General features: G+C 59.7%; 3 non-coding genes and 3 pseudogenes across 3 annotated transcripts; all 6 read right to left on the bottom strand.

The window, feature by feature from the left end:
• Positions 1–1,099: 1,099 nt before the first annotated feature.
• LOC148757684 (5S ribosomal RNA) lies at positions 1,100–1,218 on the bottom strand. The gene has a single exon (XR_016021822.1). It is a non-coding gene; the product is annotated as a 5S ribosomal RNA (ribosomal RNA).
• An 869-nt stretch (positions 1,219–2,087) lies between these two features.
• Positions 2,088–2,205, bottom strand: LOC148757683 (5S ribosomal RNA; annotated as a pseudogene).
• Positions 2,206–8,138: 5,933 nt separating this feature from the next.
• LOC141568733 (5S ribosomal RNA) lies at positions 8,139–8,257 on the bottom strand. Its single transcript, XR_012491953.2, has one exon. It is a non-coding gene; the product is annotated as a 5S ribosomal RNA (ribosomal RNA).
• Positions 8,258–9,129: 872 nt separating this feature from the next.
• Positions 9,130–9,247, bottom strand: LOC148757682 (5S ribosomal RNA; annotated as a pseudogene).
• Positions 9,248–15,183: 5,936 nt separating this feature from the next.
• Positions 15,184–15,302, bottom strand: LOC148757681 (5S ribosomal RNA). The gene has a single exon (XR_016021821.1). It is a non-coding gene; the product is annotated as a 5S ribosomal RNA (ribosomal RNA).
• An 872-nt stretch (positions 15,303–16,174) lies between these two features.
• LOC148757680 (5S ribosomal RNA) lies at positions 16,175–16,292 on the bottom strand (annotated as a pseudogene).
• Between the last annotated feature and the right edge of the window lie 944 nt (positions 16,293–17,236).

Raw genomic sequence — 17,236 nt, 5'->3', positions numbered from 1 at the left:
CTAAACAAGGGGGAATTGTGGGGAGCTGGAGCATCAAGCGTTAAGAAAATGTAACTACAAGCAGAGGTTGGGAGGATGGCTGAGGGGAACTCCGATAAGCATAAAGAACAAACAGACACCTGCTGTTCTGGGAATGGGACAATATCAAAAGGTCTAAAGACAGTCAGGGCCAAACTTTGGAAAAACGTAACTAATCTGTCCTTGCTGCCTCAGCCGCTTTATGTAACCTTCTTGTTTCTGTCTGTATAAAAGCATGCTGAAAAATCAAGCAGGCGCAGCAGTCTAGTCAGAACCGCTCGCCCTCCCGATCCCATCTTTGTCTCTTGTCCAATTTTTTCTCAATCCTCACTCCGCACTTCAGGAACCGTTCGTCTCGTCGGCAGGCTCCGACATGGTGGTCTCTCCTGGAGTCCGAGGGCGTGCGGGGTGTTGGGGTGCTGCTCCCTCCGTCCCCTGGTTTGTCCCGGCTCTCTTTCCCCTGTGTGTCGGGGCCACCGCGGCCGGCGGGAACGGAGGGCTCCTGGCTCTTGTGGGAGACGTGAGGGGGCGCGCGCGCGGGGGTGTGGGGCGAGGTGCCGGCCAGCAGAGACAGAGGCCTCCGGTGGGGCGGGGCGGGTGGGCATCCCGTTTGCCGGAGGACACGCCGATCCTGTGTCTCGGGGCCCAGGTGCAGGCACAGGGATGGTCGTCCCCTGGGCTCGGGCCGAGGTGCGAAGGACCGGCACGTCCTGGGATGGAGAAAGCCTGGTGGAGGCCAGCGCCGGCAGGCAGCCCTGGGCTTGGGCTTTGGGGGCGGCGGGGGCGGGGAGCGGGAGGGAGCGCGGCGATGGCGGCAGCGGCGGCGGCGACCGCGGCTCGGTGAAGGGCTGCGGGCTGTCGGCCTGCGGGAGCGAAGAGGACGGAGAAGAGGGTGTGGGGGGGAGCCGGGGCCGACGGGCCTGGCGTGCGGCCCGGGCTGCGAGCTTGTAGTGCCGGGAGGCTGACCCGCCGCTGGCCAGGGGGACCTTCGGCGGGCTGGGCGGCTGCAGAGGGGCAAGGGGCGCCAGGTGTTCGGAGGGAGCCACGCCGGGGCGGCGGCGCAAAAGGAGAGGCGAGCAAAAGCCTACAGCACCCGGTATTCCCAGGCGGTCTCCCATCCAGGTACTAACCAGGCCCGACCCTGCTTAGCTTCCGAGATCAGACGAGATCGGGCGCGTTCAGGGTGGTATGGCCGTAGACGCTGGGACCCGGCTCCCGGCGCCCCAAGAGCCTGCTCCCGGCCTGCCTCGTGAGCGCACGCCATGCAGCTGGGTCGCTCGGGTGGCGAGCATCTCCCTGCTGACCGGCTCCGCTAGCGCTTCACCTCCCGCCTGCTCCCCGCCTCCTCCGGACGAATCTGGCGCGCGAGGCCCCTTCGCGCCATCCGTGGCTCCACGGGACTCTGCCATTACCCTGATGGTGACAGAAGTCGTGGAACTCTGGCATTCTGGGACTCCCTGGGACCCGACCGGAATACACCCCGCCCCCCTACCGCCACCAGGCCCACCCCGAACGCATCCCCAACGCTGGTCGCCAGCAGGCAGCCCTGTGTTTGGGAGTTGTGGGAGGAGCCCGCGGCAGCGGCGGCGAGGGCAGAGCTGGCGTCCACTGCGGTGGGGAGCGCGGTGATGGCGGTGGCGGCGGCGGCGGCGGCGCAGCGGCGGCGGCGGCGGCGGCGGGGCGGGGAGCGGGAGGCAGCGCGGCGATGGCGGCGGTGGCCGCGAGCGAGGTGAAGGCGGCGGCGACGGGGGCGGGGGCGGGGGCGAGGTCAGCGCTGGCGGCAGTAGCGGGCAGCGCGGTGCTGGCGGCGACGGCGACCGCGGCTCAGCGAACGGGTGCGGCCTGACGGCCTGCGGGAGCGAAGAGGACTAAGAAGAGGGTATGGGGGGGAGCCCGGGCCGACAAGCCTAGCGTGCGACCCGGACTGCCAGGTTGTACGTCCGGGCGGCGGACACGCCGCTGGTCAGGGGGACCTTCGGCGGGCTGGGCGGCTGCAGAGGGACAAGGGGCGCCAGGGGTTCGGAGGGAGCCACGCCGGGACGGCGGCGCAAAAGGAGAGGCGAGCAAAAAGCCTACAGCACCCGGTATTCCCAGGCGGTCTCCCATCCAAGTACTAACCAGGCCCCTCCCTGCTTACTCCCCAGATTAGAGGAGATAGGGCGCGTTCAGGGTGGTATGGCCGGAGACGCTGGGACACGGAACCCCGCGCCCCAAGAGCCTGCACCCGGCCTGCCTCGTGAACGCGCGCCATGCAGATGCGCAGCTCCGGTGGCGAGCATCGACCCGCTGCCGGCTCTGCCAGCACCGCGTCCCCCCCCCAGTCCGGCTCCCCGCCTCCTCCGGACGCCGCCGGCCTGGGCGGCGGGCTACTCTTGGCCCGCAGCGAGGCCCCTTCGCGCCACCCGTGGCTCCACGGGCCTCTGTCACTTCCCTGACGGTGACAGAAGTCTCGGCGCCCTGGCATCCTGGGACTCCCCGGGCCCCGAACGGCTTACACCCCGCCCCCCCACCCCAACCCCGCTCACCCCCACCCCCAGCCCCACCTCCCCAGACCCGCCTGGCTGCTCTGCGGTCCCCCGCTCATGGCAAGCGAGGGCGTCGCAGGGTCCTCTCAGGCCCCTCCGGCCCTAGGCACGCACGACCCTGGCCCTGGCACTGGCCGGCCCCACCGACTGGCCCAAAGCCACGGGGAGCCACCCGTGCCACCAGGGTGCAGCGGCTCCAGTCTGCCGTCACCCTTCGTCACACAGCCTTCCGTCTGGGCCCTCGCCCCTCGTCAGCGACCAGCGGCCCACCCGATCTCCGGTCCCTTCACTGGCTACACGTCACCTCGCCTGACCCAGGGAGGTGAGAGAGAGGATGAGAGAAGGCCAGAGACGGAGCAAGAGAGAGGCGGAGAGAGACAGACGGGGACTGTGGGGACAGAGTCCCAGAGAGCCGTTTCCAGGCCCTGGGCCTCGCGTGGAGGGGTGCTGCCTCGGGTGGTGCACGGTCATCAGCTGTGACCGCTTGGCCGTCAGCTGTTGCCAGTTGGCCATGGGCCACCCGTACAGCGGCGGTGGCCAAGCTAGGAAGCGCGGATGGTGGACTGCAAATTGCAGAGGGGCGCGGATTGCAGTTGGCCGGCTTGGTGTGTCGGTCGGTTGGTGGGTCGGTTGGTTGGCAGAGAAGCGGCCGGCAGGTTGGGGATCGTGCGGCTCCGGCTTGCTGCGTCTCCGAGCCAGCCGCCCGTGAGAAATGGTGCTATGAGCCCCCTATCCATGGCTCCGTTGGTGTTTCTTCTTGGCCTGGCCATATCCTGCGTTCTTGTGCGGGCAGAGGGACTAGAGTCCCCGCAGGACAGGGACCGACAGACAGAACGGGAGGAGGAGGAGGAGGCAGCGCGATGGAAATATACACGTATATGTGCATGTATGTATCTAGACATACAGAGAGACTCGGACAGAGACAGAGAAAGAGGGGGCTGGCACGCGGGGAGAGAGCTCCTGAGCGAGAGCCACAGCCCAACAGGCATGTCACAGAGCCAGACGGACAGGGGGTGGAGGTTGAGGGGGAGGGACGCACAGGCTGGGACACGGACTGGGACGGACGCACTGAGGCTGTGTTGAGGTGGCAGCTTCTCCACCGGTGTGTGGTCGTGCCCGGGGCTGGGCTCCGCTAAGGAGGCAGTGCCCGGGCTTTGGCAGTCACCCTCGAAGCCCCCGGGGCGGGCCGCCAGGGTCTCCGGAGCACCGGTGCCGGTGGGCTCCGAGCCCCGCCCAGGGTCCCGCCCGCGGGAGGAGAGTGGCAGCCCTAGGCACCCTCGTTGTGAGGGTCGTGTGCCTGCGTGCCTGCTCTTCCCCTTGTGGTGGTGTGGGGAGCTGGAGCATCAAGGGTTAAGAAAATGTAGCTACAAGCAGAGGTTGGGAGGATGGCTGAGGGGAACTCCGATAAGCATAAAGAACAAACAGACACCTGCTGTTCTGGGAATGGGACAATATCAAAAGGTCTAAAGTCAGTCAGGGCCAAACTTTGGAAAAAACGTAACTAATCTGTACTTGCTGCCTCGGCCGCTTTATGTAACCTTCTTGCTTCTGTCTGTATAAAAGCATGCTGAAAAATCAAGCAGGCGCAGCAGTCTAGTCAGAACTGCTCGCCCTCCCGATCCCATCTTTGTCTCTTGTCCAATTTTTTCTCAATCCTCACTCCCCACTTCAGGAACCGTTCGTCTCGTCGGCAGGCTCCGACAAGTGGCGCCCGAACAGGGACCTGAATACTGGGGAATCAGTGAAGGACTCCGCTTGCAAATGAGACGCGTCGAATAAGGTTAGTGAAAGCGGTGAGATACCATAGTCGGGAGTAAAATAAAATGGGACAGGGTCACAGTAAAAGGCTGTTTACTCACATGTTAAGGAGCATGCTAAAAGCTAGAGGAGTTAAAACCAGTGAAGCACAGTTGCTTCGATTTTTAGAATTTGTAGTACAAATATGTCCCTGGTTCCCCCGAAGAAGGGACTTTAAACTTAGAAACTTGGGAAAAGGTGAGAGAGCGTTTACAGGGATATTATGATGCTCATGGACCCTCTGAAGTACCAGTAGATACTTTTTCCTTATGGAATTTGGTTAGGGATGTGATCGATCCTAGACACGAGGGAATCACATACTCTGAAAATGATCAACCCAAACTGGATCCCCCTTGGAAGCAGAGGGGCAAAGATTACAAGCTGCACTCACTTCCCTCTCTGTTCAAATGCAATTAGTCCAGGCTCAACAGACTGGGCCTTTATTAGAATCTCAATCAGAATAGAAGCCTAGGTTACAATTAAGCTCTCCTCCAAGTGTAGTTGCAGGGCTAGATCCACTGCCCGAGGCCCCTATCAACAGAAAAAAGATTCAAGCCGCCAAGCTGCTAGTACAGGAGCAACTTAAAAAGGGACACATTGCCCCCTCCAATTCTCCCGGGAATTCTCCCATGTTTGTTATTTAAAAAAAAAAAAAAAAAAAAAATCTGGTAGATAGAGATTATTACAAGATTTACAAAAAGTTAATAAAACCATGAAATTAATGGGAGCCTTACAGACAGGCTTGCCCTGTCCTGCAGCCATACCAAAAAACACATATAAAATTGTTTTGGACTGCAAAGATTGTTTTTATACTATACCTTTAAATCCTGATGACTGCCCCAGATTTGCTTTCAGTGTTCCTTCCGTTAATTTACAAGAACCTTTTAAGAGATAGCATTGGCTAGTGCTACCTCAGGGAATGGCTAGTAGCCCTACACTATGTCAAAAATTTGTATCAGCTGCAATAAAACCTACCCGAAAGACATTTCCAGATATTTACATCATCCACTACATGGATGACATACTTCTTGCCCACTCTTGTGAACCAAAGTTGCTTGCTGCTTTTGCTCATTTACAAAAAAAGCTCCACGATTATGGGCTAGTTATAGCCCCAGAAAAAATTCAGCAAGTGCCTCCTTACTCTTATCTGGGATATTGCTTAATGCCTCAGGCCGTTGTGCCTCAAGAAATACAAATCCGGTGAGATTGTTTAAAAACATCAAATGATTTCCAAAGGCTACTGGGAGACATTAACTGGATTAGACCTCAGTTGCGGTTGACAACCGGTGAATTACAACCTTTGTTTAAAATGTTACGTGGGGAAGCTGATCCTACTTCTCCCCGCGAGATAACACGGGGAAGAGGCTTTGCTTGTATTTCTCCAGGTCCGGAAGAAAAACCTTTGTGAATTCCTGGTCGGTGTTAAACCATACCATGAACGACAGCCCACAGAAGAGAAGACATCTAGAGATACCCATCCACGCCCCTAGGGTGTGGAAAAGCTCTCACTTTCCGCAGCCGCAGAAGGACTGTCCACTTCAGACCCTGTTAAATGGATAAAGACTTTGGGTAGAGGGTTTTTGCTGGGGATATTGCTCTTCTGTTTATTGTTCTGTTTATTTTACATAGTCCTCAGATGTGGACAAATAGCCCTCCGACGGGCTGTAAGTGAAACAACTACACGTTCTGTGTTTCTCATGCTTCAAAAACAAAAAAGGGGGAGATGTAGTCACACAACAGCCTAGCCGACTGTCCCCCCATGTCTTTCCTTAAGGAAAGAAGAGTCTGTAAGACTGTGCCTTTCTGGGACTCTGTTCCATTCTTGTGTTTACACCTTATGTCTCTCTGTCTGGTCCCCAGAAGATGGTTTGCAGCCAAAGACGGGTAAGATATCTCACGGGAGATACAACCTAAGCCAGGCGGAACCGAGTGGGGACCCCCAATGAGCTGCCTTAGAAGACCCAAAAAGGAGCCTTTCCTCCCCTTCCCCCTGCCTGGCAAAAGCCACTGCTGTCTCTGGCTTTCCTCTCTCACCTGATTGTGAGAGAAGTCATGAGGGCAATGAAGATCAGTTCTCTCCACTTATCTCAACAGAGCTGTTACAATATGAGTGACTTGACCCTGAGAAGGTAAGACATCATGGGACTTCATGCTTCGGCTGTTAACAGACAAAGGGTGATTGGAATAAACATTTTTTCTGCTATGAGGTATGAGTCTCACAGACCGTGTAAGAAAAAATGTTACTCTTGATCTTATCCAGTTTCATAAAGAGGTCTTGACACTGCAAGAGACCTCTCCTTTAAACACCGATATAGCTGATACTCTCAACAAACTTGTCTCTAGTTTTCACAATGTATTTCCATCATACTCTTCAATGCTTCGAATTATGGCCCCCCTTGTAATTCCGCTTGTTGTGATCCTCCTGATACTATGTTTCCTCCCCTGCATCACAAAAGCTGTGATGGGGATAGTCACAGATATTGATGGAGAAATTCACAAAATAAGGCTCCACATGGCTGATAGACCAAAAGCCACTGCCCCTGTCTAACCCCAAAGGAGATCGGTAGCCAATGACGGGTAATGATCAGTGGATGTCTTACGACCTAAGACAGGAGTCGATCGCTTTGGTGAAGGATATCCAATGACGGGTAAGTGAGAAGGTCTGTACTGACCACCTAAGCCAGGCACGATCTCAAAAACTAAACAAGGGGGAATTGTGGGGAGCTGGAGCATCAAGCGTTAAGAAAATGTAACTACAAGCAGAGGTTGGGAGGATGGCTGAGGGGAACTCCGATAAGCATAAAGAACAAACAGACACCTGCTGTTCTGGGAATGGGACAATATCAAAAGGTCTAAAGACAGTCAGGGCCAAACTTTGGAAAAACGTAACTAATCTGTCCTTGCTGCCTCAGCCGCTTTATGTAACCTTCTTGTTTCTGTCTGTATAAAAGCATGCTGAAAAATCAAGCAGGCGCAGCAGTCTAGTCAGAACCGCTCGCCCTCCCGATCCCATCTTTGTCTCTTGTCCAATTTTTTCTCAATCCTCACTCCGCACTTCAGGAACCGTTCGTCTCGTCGGCAGGCTCCGACATGGTGGTCTCTCCTGGAGTCCGAGGGCGTGCGGGGTGTTGGGGTGCTGCTCCCTCCGTCCCCTGGTTTGTCCCGGCTCTCTTTCCCCTGTGTGTCGGGGCCACCGCGGCCGGCGGGAACGGAGGGCTCCTGGCTCTTGTGGGAGACGTGAGGGGGCGCGCGCGCGGGGGTGTGGGGCGAGGTGCCGGCCAGCAGAGACAGAGGCCTCCGGTGGGGCGGGGCGGGTGGGCATCCCGTTTGCCGGAGGACACGCCGATCCTGTGTCTCGGGGCCCAGGTGCAGGCACAGGGATGGTCGTCCCCTGGGCTCGGGCCGAGGTGCGAAGGACCGGCACGTCCTGGGATGGAGAAAGCCTGGTGGAGGCCAGCGCCGGCAGGCAGCCCTGGGCTTGGGCTTTGGGGGCGGCGGGGGCGGGGAGCGGGAGGGAGCGCGGCGATGGCGGCAGCGGCGGCGGCGACCGCGGCTCGGTGAAGGGCTGCGGGCTGTCGGCCTGCGGGAGCGAAGAGGACGGAGAAGAGGGTGTGGGGGGGAGCCGGGGCCGACGGGCCTGGCGTGCGGCCCGGGCTGCGAGCTTGTAGTGCCGGGCGGCTGACCCGCCGCTGGCCAGGGGGACCTTCGGCGGGCTGGGCGGCTGCAGAGGGGCAAGGGGCGCCAGGTGTTCGGAGGGAGCCACGCCGGGGCGGCGGCGCAAAAGGAGAGGCGAGCAAAAGCCTACAGCACCCGGTATTCCCAGGCGGTCTCCCATCCAGGTACTAACCAGGCCCGACCCTGCTTAGCTTCCGAGATCAGACGAGATCGGGCGCGTTCAGGGTGGTATGGCCGTAGACGCTGGGACCCGGCTCCCGGCGCCCCAAGAGCCTGCTCCCGGCCTGCCTCGTGAGCGCACGCCATGCAGCTGGGTCGCTCGGGTGGCGAGCATCTCCCTGCTGACCGGCTCCGCTAGCGCTTCACCTCCCGCCTGCTCCCCGCCTCCTCCGGACGAATCTGGCGCGCGAGGCCCCTTCGCGCCATCCGTGGCTCCACGGGACTCTGCCATTACCCTGATGGTGACAGAAGTCGTGGAACTCTGGCATTCTGGGACTCCCTGGGACCCGACCGGAATACACCCCGCCCCCCTACCGCCACCAGGCCCACCCCGAACGCATCCCCAACGCTGGTCGCCAGCAGGCAGCCCTGTGTTTGGGAGTTGTGGGAGGAGCCCGCGGCAGCGGCGGCGAGGGCAGAGCTGGCGTCCACTGCGGTGGGGAGCGCGGTGATGGCGGTGGCGGCGGCGGCGGCGGCGGCGCAGCGGCGGCGGCGGCGGCGGCGGGGCGGGGATCGGGAGGCAGCGCGGCGATGGCGGCGGTGGCCGCGAGCGAGGTGAAGGCGGCGGCGACGGGGGCGGGGGCGGGGGCGAGGTCAGCGCTGGCGGCAGTAGCGGGCAGCGCGGTGCTGGCGGCGACGGCGACCGCGGCTCAGCGAACGGGTGCGGCCTGACGGCCTGCGGGAGCGAAGAGGACTAAGAAGAGGGTATGGGGGGGAGCCCGGGCCGACAAGCCTAGCGTGCGACCCGGACTGCCAGGTTGTACGTCCGGGCGGCGGACACGCCGCTGGTCAGGGGGACCTTCGGCGGGCTGGGCGGCTGCAGAGGGACAAGGGGCGCCAGGGGTTCGGAGGGAGCCACGCCGGGACGGCGGCGCAAAAGGAGAGGCGAGCAAAAAGCCTACAGCACCCGGTATTCCCAGGCGGTCTCCCATCCAAGTACTAACCAGGCCCCTCCCTGCTTACTCCCCAGATTAGAGGAGATAGGGCGCGTTCAGGGTGGTATGGCCGGAGACGCTGGGACACGGAACCCCGCGCCCCAAGAGCCTGCACCCGGCCTGCCTCGTGAACGCGCGCCATGCAGATGCGCAGCTCCGGTGGCGAGCATCGACCCGCTGCCGGCTCTGCCAGCACCGCGTCCCCCCCCCCAGTCCGGCTCCCCGCCTCCTCCGGACGCCGCCGGCCTGGGCGGCGGGCTACTCTTGGCCCGCAGCGAGGCCCCTTCGCGCCACCCGTGGCTCCACGGGCCTCTGTCACTTCCCTGACGGTGACAGAAGTCTCGGCGCCCTGGCATCCTGGGACTCCCCGGGCCCCGAACGGCTTACACCCCGCCCCCCCACCCCAACCCCGCTCACCCCCACCCCCAGCCCCACCTCCCCAGACCCGCCTGGCTGCTCTGCGGTCCCCCGCTCATGGCAAGCGAGGGCGTCGCAGGGTCCTCTCAGGCCCCTCCGGCCCTAGGCACGCACGACCCTGGCCCTGGCACTGGCCGGCCCCACCGACTGGCCCAAAGCCACGGGGAGCCACCCGTGCCACCAGGGTGCAGCAGCTCCAGTCTGCCGTCACCCTTCGTCACACAGCCTTCCGTCTGGGCCCTCGCCCCTCGTCAGCGACCAGCGGCCCACCCGATCTCCGGTCCCTTCACTGGCTACACGTCACCTCGCCTGACCCAGGGAGGTGAGAGAGAGGATGAGAGAAGGCCAGAGACGGAGCAAGAGAGAGGCGGAGAGAGACAGACGGGGACTGTGGGGACAGAGTCCCAGAGAGCCGTTTCCAGGCCCTGGGCCTCGCGTGGAGGGGTGCTGCCTCGGGTGGTGCACGGTCATCAGCTGTGACCGCTTGGCCGTCAGCTGTTGCCACTTGGCCATGGGCCACCCGTACAGCGGCGGTGGCCAAGCTAGGAAGCGCGGATGGTGGACTGCAAATTGCAGAGGGGCGCGGATTGCAGTTGGCCGGCTTGGTGTGTCGGTCGGTTGGTGGGTCGGTTGGTTGGCAGAGAAGCGGCCGGCAGGTTGGGGATCGTGCGGCTCCGGCTTGCTGCGTCTCCGAGCCAGCCGCCCGTGAGAAATGGTGCTATGAGCCCCCTATCCATGGCTCCGTTGGTGTTTCTTCTTGGCCTGGCCATATCCTGCGTTCTTGTGCGGGCAGAGGGACTAGAGTCCCCGCAGGACAGGGACCGACAGACAGAACGGGAGGAGGAGGAGGAGGCAGCGCGATGGAAATATACACGTATATGTGCATGTATGTATCTAGACATACAGAGAGACTCGGACAGAGACAGAGAAAGAGGGGGCTGGCACGCGGGGAGAGAGCTCCTGAGCGAGAGCCACAGCCCAACAGGCATGTCACAGAGCCAGACGGACAGGGGGTGGAGGTTGAGGGGGAGGGACGCACAGGCTGGGACACGGACTGGGACGGACGCACTGAGGCTGTGTTGAGGTGGCAGCTTCTCCACCGGTGTGTGGTCGTGCCCGGGGCTGGGCTCCGCTAAGGAGGCAGTGCCCGGGCTTTGGCAGTCACCCTCGAAGCCCCCGGGGCGGGCCGCCAGGGTCTCCGGAGCACCGGTGCCGGTGGGCTCCGAGCCCCGCCCAGGGTCCCGCCCGCGGGAGGAGAGTGGCAGCCCTAGGCACCCTCGTTGTGAGGGTCGTGTGCCTGCGTGCCTGCTCTTCCCCTTGTGGTGGTGTGGGGAGCTGGAGCATCAAGGGTTAAGAAAATGTAGCTACAAGCAGAGGTTGGGAGGATGGCTGAGGGGAACTCCGATAAGCATAAAGAACAAACAGACACCTGCTGTTCTGGGAATGGGACAATATCAAAAGGTCTAAAGTCAGTCAGGGCCAAACTTTGGAAAAAACGTAACTAATCTGTACTTGCTGCCTCGGCCGCTTTATGTAACCTTCTTGCTTCTGTCTGTATAAAAGCATGCTGAAAAATCAAGCAGGCGCAGCAGTCTAGTCAGAACTGCTCGCCCTCCCGATCCCATCTTTGTCTCTTGTCCAATTTTTTCTCAATCCTCACTCCCCACTTCAGGAACCGTTCGTCTCGTCGGCAGGCTCCGACAAGTGGCGCCCGAACAGGGACCTGAATACTGGGGAATCAGTGAAGGACTCCGCTTGCAAATGAGACGCGTCGAATAAGGTTAGTGAAAGCGGTGAGATACCATAGTCGGGAGTAAAATAAAATGGGACAGGGTCACAGTAAAAGGCTGTTTACTCACATGTTAAGGAGCATGCTAAAAGCTAGAGGAGTTAAAACCAGTGAAGCACAGTTGCTTCGATTTTTAGAATTTGTAGTACAAATATGTCCCTGGTTCCCCCGAAGAAGGGACTTTAAACTTAGAAACTTGGGAAAAGGTGAGAGAGCGTTTACAGGGATATTATGATGCTCATGGACCCTCTGAAGTACCAGTAGATACTTTTTCCTTATGGAATTTGGTTAGGGATGTGATCGATCCTAGACACGAGGGAATCACATACTCTGAAAATGATCAACCCAAACTGGATCCCCCTTGGAAGCAGAGGGGCAAAGATTACAAGCTGCACTCACTTCCCTCTCTGTTCAAATGCAATTAGTCCAGGCTCAACAGACTGGGCCTTTATTAGAATCTCAATCAGAATAGAAGCCTAGGTTACAATTAAGCTCTCCTCCAAGTGTAGTTGCAGGGCTAGATCCACTGCCCGAGGCCCCTATCAACAGAAAAAAGATTCAAGCCGCCAAGCTGCTAGTACAGGAGCAACTTAAAAAGGGACACATTGCCCCCTCCAATTCTCCCGGGAATTCTCCCATGTTTGTTATTTAAAAAAAAAAAAAAAAAAAAAAAATCTGGTAGATAGAGATTATTACAAGATTTACAAAAAGTTAATAAAACCATGAAATTAATGGGAGCCTTACAGACAGGCTTGCCCTGTCCTGCAGCCATACCAAAAAACACATATAAAATTGTTTTGGACTGCAAAGATTGTTTTTATACTATACCTTTAAATCCTGATGACTGCCCCAGATTTGCTTTCAGTGTTCCTTCCGTTAATTTACAAGAACCTTTTAAGAGATAGCATTGGCTAGTGCTACCTCAGGGAATGGCTAGTAGCCCTACACTATGTCAAAAATTTGTATCAGCTGCAATAAAACCTACCCGAAGGACATTTCCAGATATTTACATCATCCACTACATGGATGACATACTTCTTGCCCACTCTTGTGAACCAAAGTTGCTTGCTGCTTTTGCTCATTTACAAAAAAAGCTCCACGATTATGGGCTAGTTATAGCCCCAGAAAAAATTCAGCAAGTGCCTCCTTACTCTTATCTGGGATATTGCTTAATGCCTCAGGCCGTTGTGCCTCAAGAAATACAAATCCGGCGAGATTGTTTAAAAACATCAAATGATTTCCAAAGGCTACTGGGAGACATTAACTGGATTAGACCTCAGTTGCGGTTGACAACCGGTGAATTACAACCTTTGTTTAAAATGTTACGTGGGGAAGCTGATCCTACTTCTCCCCGCGAGATAACACGGGGAAGAGGCTTTGCTTGTATTTCTCCAGGTCCGGAAGAAAAACCTTTGTGAATTCCTGGTCGGTGTTAAACCATACCATGAACGACAGCCCACAGAAGAGAAGACATCTAGAGATACCCATCCACGCCCCTAGGGTGTGGAAAAGCTCTCACTTTCCGCAGCCGCAGAAGGACTGTCCACTTCAGACCCTGTTAAATGGATAAAGACTTTGGGTAGAGGGTTTTTGCTGGGGATATTGCTCTTCTGTTTATTGTTCTGTTTATTTTACATAGTCCTCAGATGTGGACAAATAGCCCTCCGACGGGCTGTAAGTGAAACAACTACACGTTCTGTGTTTCTCATGCTTCAAAAACAAAAAAGGGGGAGATGTAGTCACACAACAGCCTAGCCGACTGTCCCCCCATGTCTTTCCTTAAGGAAAGAAGAGTCTGTAAGACTGTGCCTTTCTGGGACTCTGTTCCATTCTTGTGTTTACACCTTATGTCTCTCTGTCTGGTCCCCAGAAGATGGTTTGCAGCCAAAGACGGGTAAGATATCTCACGGGAGATACAACCTAAGCCAGGCGGAACCGAGTGGGGACCCCCAATGAGCTGCCTTAGAAGACCCAAAAAGGAGCCTTTCCTCCCCTTCCCCCTGCCTGGCAAAAGCCACTGCTGTCTCTGGCTTTCCTCTCTCACCTGATTGTGAGAGAAGTCATGAGGGCAATGAAGATCAGTTCTCTCCACTTATCTCAACAGAGCTGTTACAATATGAGTGACTTGACCCTGAGAAGGTAAGACATCATGGGACTTCATGCTTCGGCTGTTAACAGACAAAGGGTGATTGGAATAAACATTTTTTCTGCTATGAGGTATGAGTCTCACAGACCGTGTAAGAAAAAATGTTACTCTTGATCTTATCCAGTTTCATAAAGAGGTCTTGACACTGCAAGAGACCTCTCCTTTAAACACCGATATAGCTGATACTCTCAACAAACTTGTCTCTAGTTTTCACAATGTATTTCCATCATACTCTTCAATGCTTCGAATTATGGCCCCCCTTGTAATTCCGCTTGTTGTGATCCTCCTGATACTATGTTTCCTCCCCTGCATCACAAAAGCTGTGATGGGGATAGTCACAGATATTGATGGAGAAATTCACAAAATAAGGCTCCACATGGCTGATAGACCAAAAGCCACTGCCCCTGTCTAACCCCAAAGGAGATCGGTAGCCAATGACGGGTAATGATCAGTGGATGTCTTACGACCTAAGACAGGAGTCGATCGCTTTGGTGAAGGATATCCAATGACGGGTAAGTGAGAAGGTCTGTACTGACCACCTAAGCCAGGCACGATCTCAAAAACTAAACAAGGGGGAATTGTGGGGAGCTGGAGCATCAAGCGTTAAGAAAATGTAACTACAAGCAGAGGTTGGGAGGATGGCTGAGGGGAACTCCGATAAGCATAAAGAACAAACAGACACCTGCTGTTCTGGGAATGGGACAATATCAAAAGGTCTAAAGACAGTCAGGGCCAAACTTTGGAAAAACGTAACTAATCTGTCCTTGCTGCCTCAGCCGCTTTATGTAACCTTCTTGTTTCTGTCTGTATAAAAGCATGCTGAAAAATCAAGCAGGCGCAGCAGTCTAGTCAGAACCGCTCGCCCTCCCGATCCCATCTTTGTCTCTTGTCCAATTTTTTCTCAATCCTCACTCCGCACTTCAGGAACCGTTCGTCTCGTCGGCAGGCTCCGACATGGTGGTCTCTCCTGGAGTCCGAGGGCGTGCGGGGTGTTGGGGTGCTGCTCCCTCCGTCCCCTGGTTTGTCCCGGCTCTCTTTCCCCTGTGTGTCGGGGCCACCGCGGCCGGCGGGAACGGAGGGCTCCTGGCTCTTGTGGGAGACGTGAGGGGGCGCGCGCGCGGGGGTGTGGGGCGAGGTGCCGGCCAGCAGAGACAGAGGCCTCCGGTGGGGCGGGGCGGGTGGGCATCCCGTTTGCCGGAGGACACGCCGATCCTGTGTCTCGGGGCCCAGGTGCAGGCACAGGGATGGTCGTCCCCTGGGCTCGGGCCGAGGTGCGAAGGACCGGCACGTCCTGGGATGGAGAAAGCCTGGTGGAGGCCAGCGCCGGCAGGCAGCCCTGGGCTTGGGCTTTGGGGGCGGCGGGGGCGGGGAGCGGGAGGGAGCGCGGCGATGGCGGCAGCGGCGGCGGCGACCGCGGCTCGGTGAAGGGCTGCGGGCTGTCGGCCTGCGGGAGCGAAGAGGACGGAGAAGAGGGTGTGGGGGGGAGCCGGGGCCGACGGGCCTGGCGTGCGGCCCGGGCTGCGAGCTTGTAGTGCCGGGCGGCTGACCCGCCGCTGGCCAGGGGGACCTTCGGCGGGCTGGGCGGCTGCAGAGGGGCAAGGGGCGCCAGGTGTTCGGAGGGAGCCACGCCGGGGCGGCGGCGCAAAAGGAGAGGCGAGCAAAAGCCTACAGCACCCGGTATTCCCAGGCGGTCTCCCATCCAGGTACTAACCAGGCCCGACCCTGCTTAGCTTCCGAGATCAGACGAGATCGGGCGCGTTCAGGGTGGTATGGCCGTAGACGCTGGGACCCGGCTCCCGGCGCCCCAAGAGCCTGCTCCCGGCCTGCCTCGTGAGCGCACGCCATGCAGCTGGGTCGCTCGGGTGGCGAGCATCTCCCTGCTGACCGGCTCCGCTAGCGCTTCACCTCCCGCCTGCTCCCCGCCTCCTCCGGACGAATCTGGCGCGCGAGGCCCCTTCGCGCCATCCGTGGCTCCACGGGACTCTGCCATTACCCTGATGGTGACAGAAGTCGTGGAACTCTGGCATTCTGGGACTCCCTGGGACCCGACCGGAATACACCCCGCCCCCCTACCGCCACCAGGCCCACCCCGAACGCATCCCCAACGCTGGTCGCCAGCAGGCAGCCCTGTGTTTGGGAGTTGTGGGAGGAGCCCGCGGCAGCGGCGGCGAGGGCAGAGCTGGCGTCCACTGCGGTGGGGAGCGCGGTGATGGCGGTGGCGGCGGCGGCGGCGGCGGCGCAGCGGCGGCGGCGGCGGCGGCGGGGCGGGGATCGGGAGGCAGAGCGGCGATGGCGGCGGTGGCCGCGAGCGAGGTGAAGGCGGCGGCGACGGGGGCGGGGGCGGGGGCGAGGTCAGCGCTGGCGGCAGTAGCGGGCAGCGCGGTGCTGGCGGCGACGGCGACCGCGGCTCAGCGAACGGGTGCGGCCTGACGGCCTGCGGGAGCGAAGAGGACTAAGAAGAGGGTATGGGGGGGAGCCCGGGCCGACAAGCCTAGCGTGCGACCCGGACTGCCAGGTTGTACGTCCGGGCGGCGGACACGCCGCTGGTCAGGGGGACCTTCGGCGGGCTGGGCGGCTGCAGAGGGACAAGGGGCGCCAGGGGTTCGGAGGGAGCCACGCCGGGACGGCGGCGCAAAAGGAGAGGCGAGCAAAAAGCCTACAGCACCCGGTATTCCCAGGCGGTCTCCCATCCAAGTACTAACCAGGCCCCTCCCTGCTTACTCCCCAGATTAGAGGAGATAGGGCGCGTTCAGGGTGGTATGGCCGGAGACGCTGGGACACGGAACCCCGCGCCCCAAGAGCCTGCACCCGGCCTGCCTCGTGAACGCGCGCCATGCAGATGCGCAGCTCCGGTGGCGAGCATCGACCCGCTGCCGGCTCTGCCAGCACCGCGTCCCCCCCCCCAGTCCGGCTCCCCGCCTCCTCCGGACGCCGCCGGCCTGGGCGGCGGGCTACTCTTGGCCCGCAGCGAGGCCCCTTCGCGCCACCCGTGGCTCCACGGGCCTCTGTCACTTCCCTGACGGTGACAGAAGTCTCGGCGCCCTGGCATCCTGGGACTCCCCGGGCCCCGAACGGCTTACACCCCGCCCCCCCACCCCAACCCCGCTCACCCCCACCCCCAGCCCCACCTCCCCAGACCCGCCTGGCTGCTCTGCGGTCCCCCGCTCATGGCAAGCGAGGGCGTCGCAGGGTCCTCTCAGGCCCCTCCGGCCCTAGGCACGCGCGACCCTGGCCCTGGCACTGGCCGGCCCCACCGACTGGCCCAAAGCCACGGGGAGCCACCCGTGCCACCAGGGTGCAGCGGCTCCAGTCTGCCGTCACCCTTCGTCACACAGCCTTCCGTCTGGGCCCTCGCCCCTCGTCAGCGACCAGCGGCCCACCCGATCTCCGGTCCCTTCACTGGCTACACGTCACCTCGCCTGACCCAGGGAGGTGAGAGAGAGGATGAGAGAAGGCCAGAGACGGAGCAAGAGAGAGGCGGAGAGAGACAGACGGGGACTGTGGGGACAGAGTCCCAGAGAGCCGTTTCCAGGCCCTGGGCCTCGCGTGGAGGGGTGCTGCCTCGGGTGGTGCACGGTCATCAGCTGTGACCGCTTGGCCGTCAGCTGTTGCCACTTGGCCATGGGCCACCCGTACAGCTGCGGTGGCCAAGCAAGGAAGCGCGGATGGTGGACTGCAAATTGCAGAGGGGCGCGGATTGCAGTTGGCCGGCTTG

The sequence above is a fragment of the Rhinolophus sinicus genome, chromosome 7 (assembly GCF_057876585.1).
Source record: "Rhinolophus sinicus isolate RSI-liver-muscle chromosome 7, RSI-T2T, whole genome shotgun sequence".
NCBI lineage: Eukaryota > Metazoa > Chordata > Mammalia > Chiroptera > Rhinolophidae > Rhinolophus > Rhinolophus sinicus.
The sequence above is the reverse complement of the archived record's forward strand: the minus strand, read 5'-3'. Positions and strand labels throughout refer to the sequence as shown.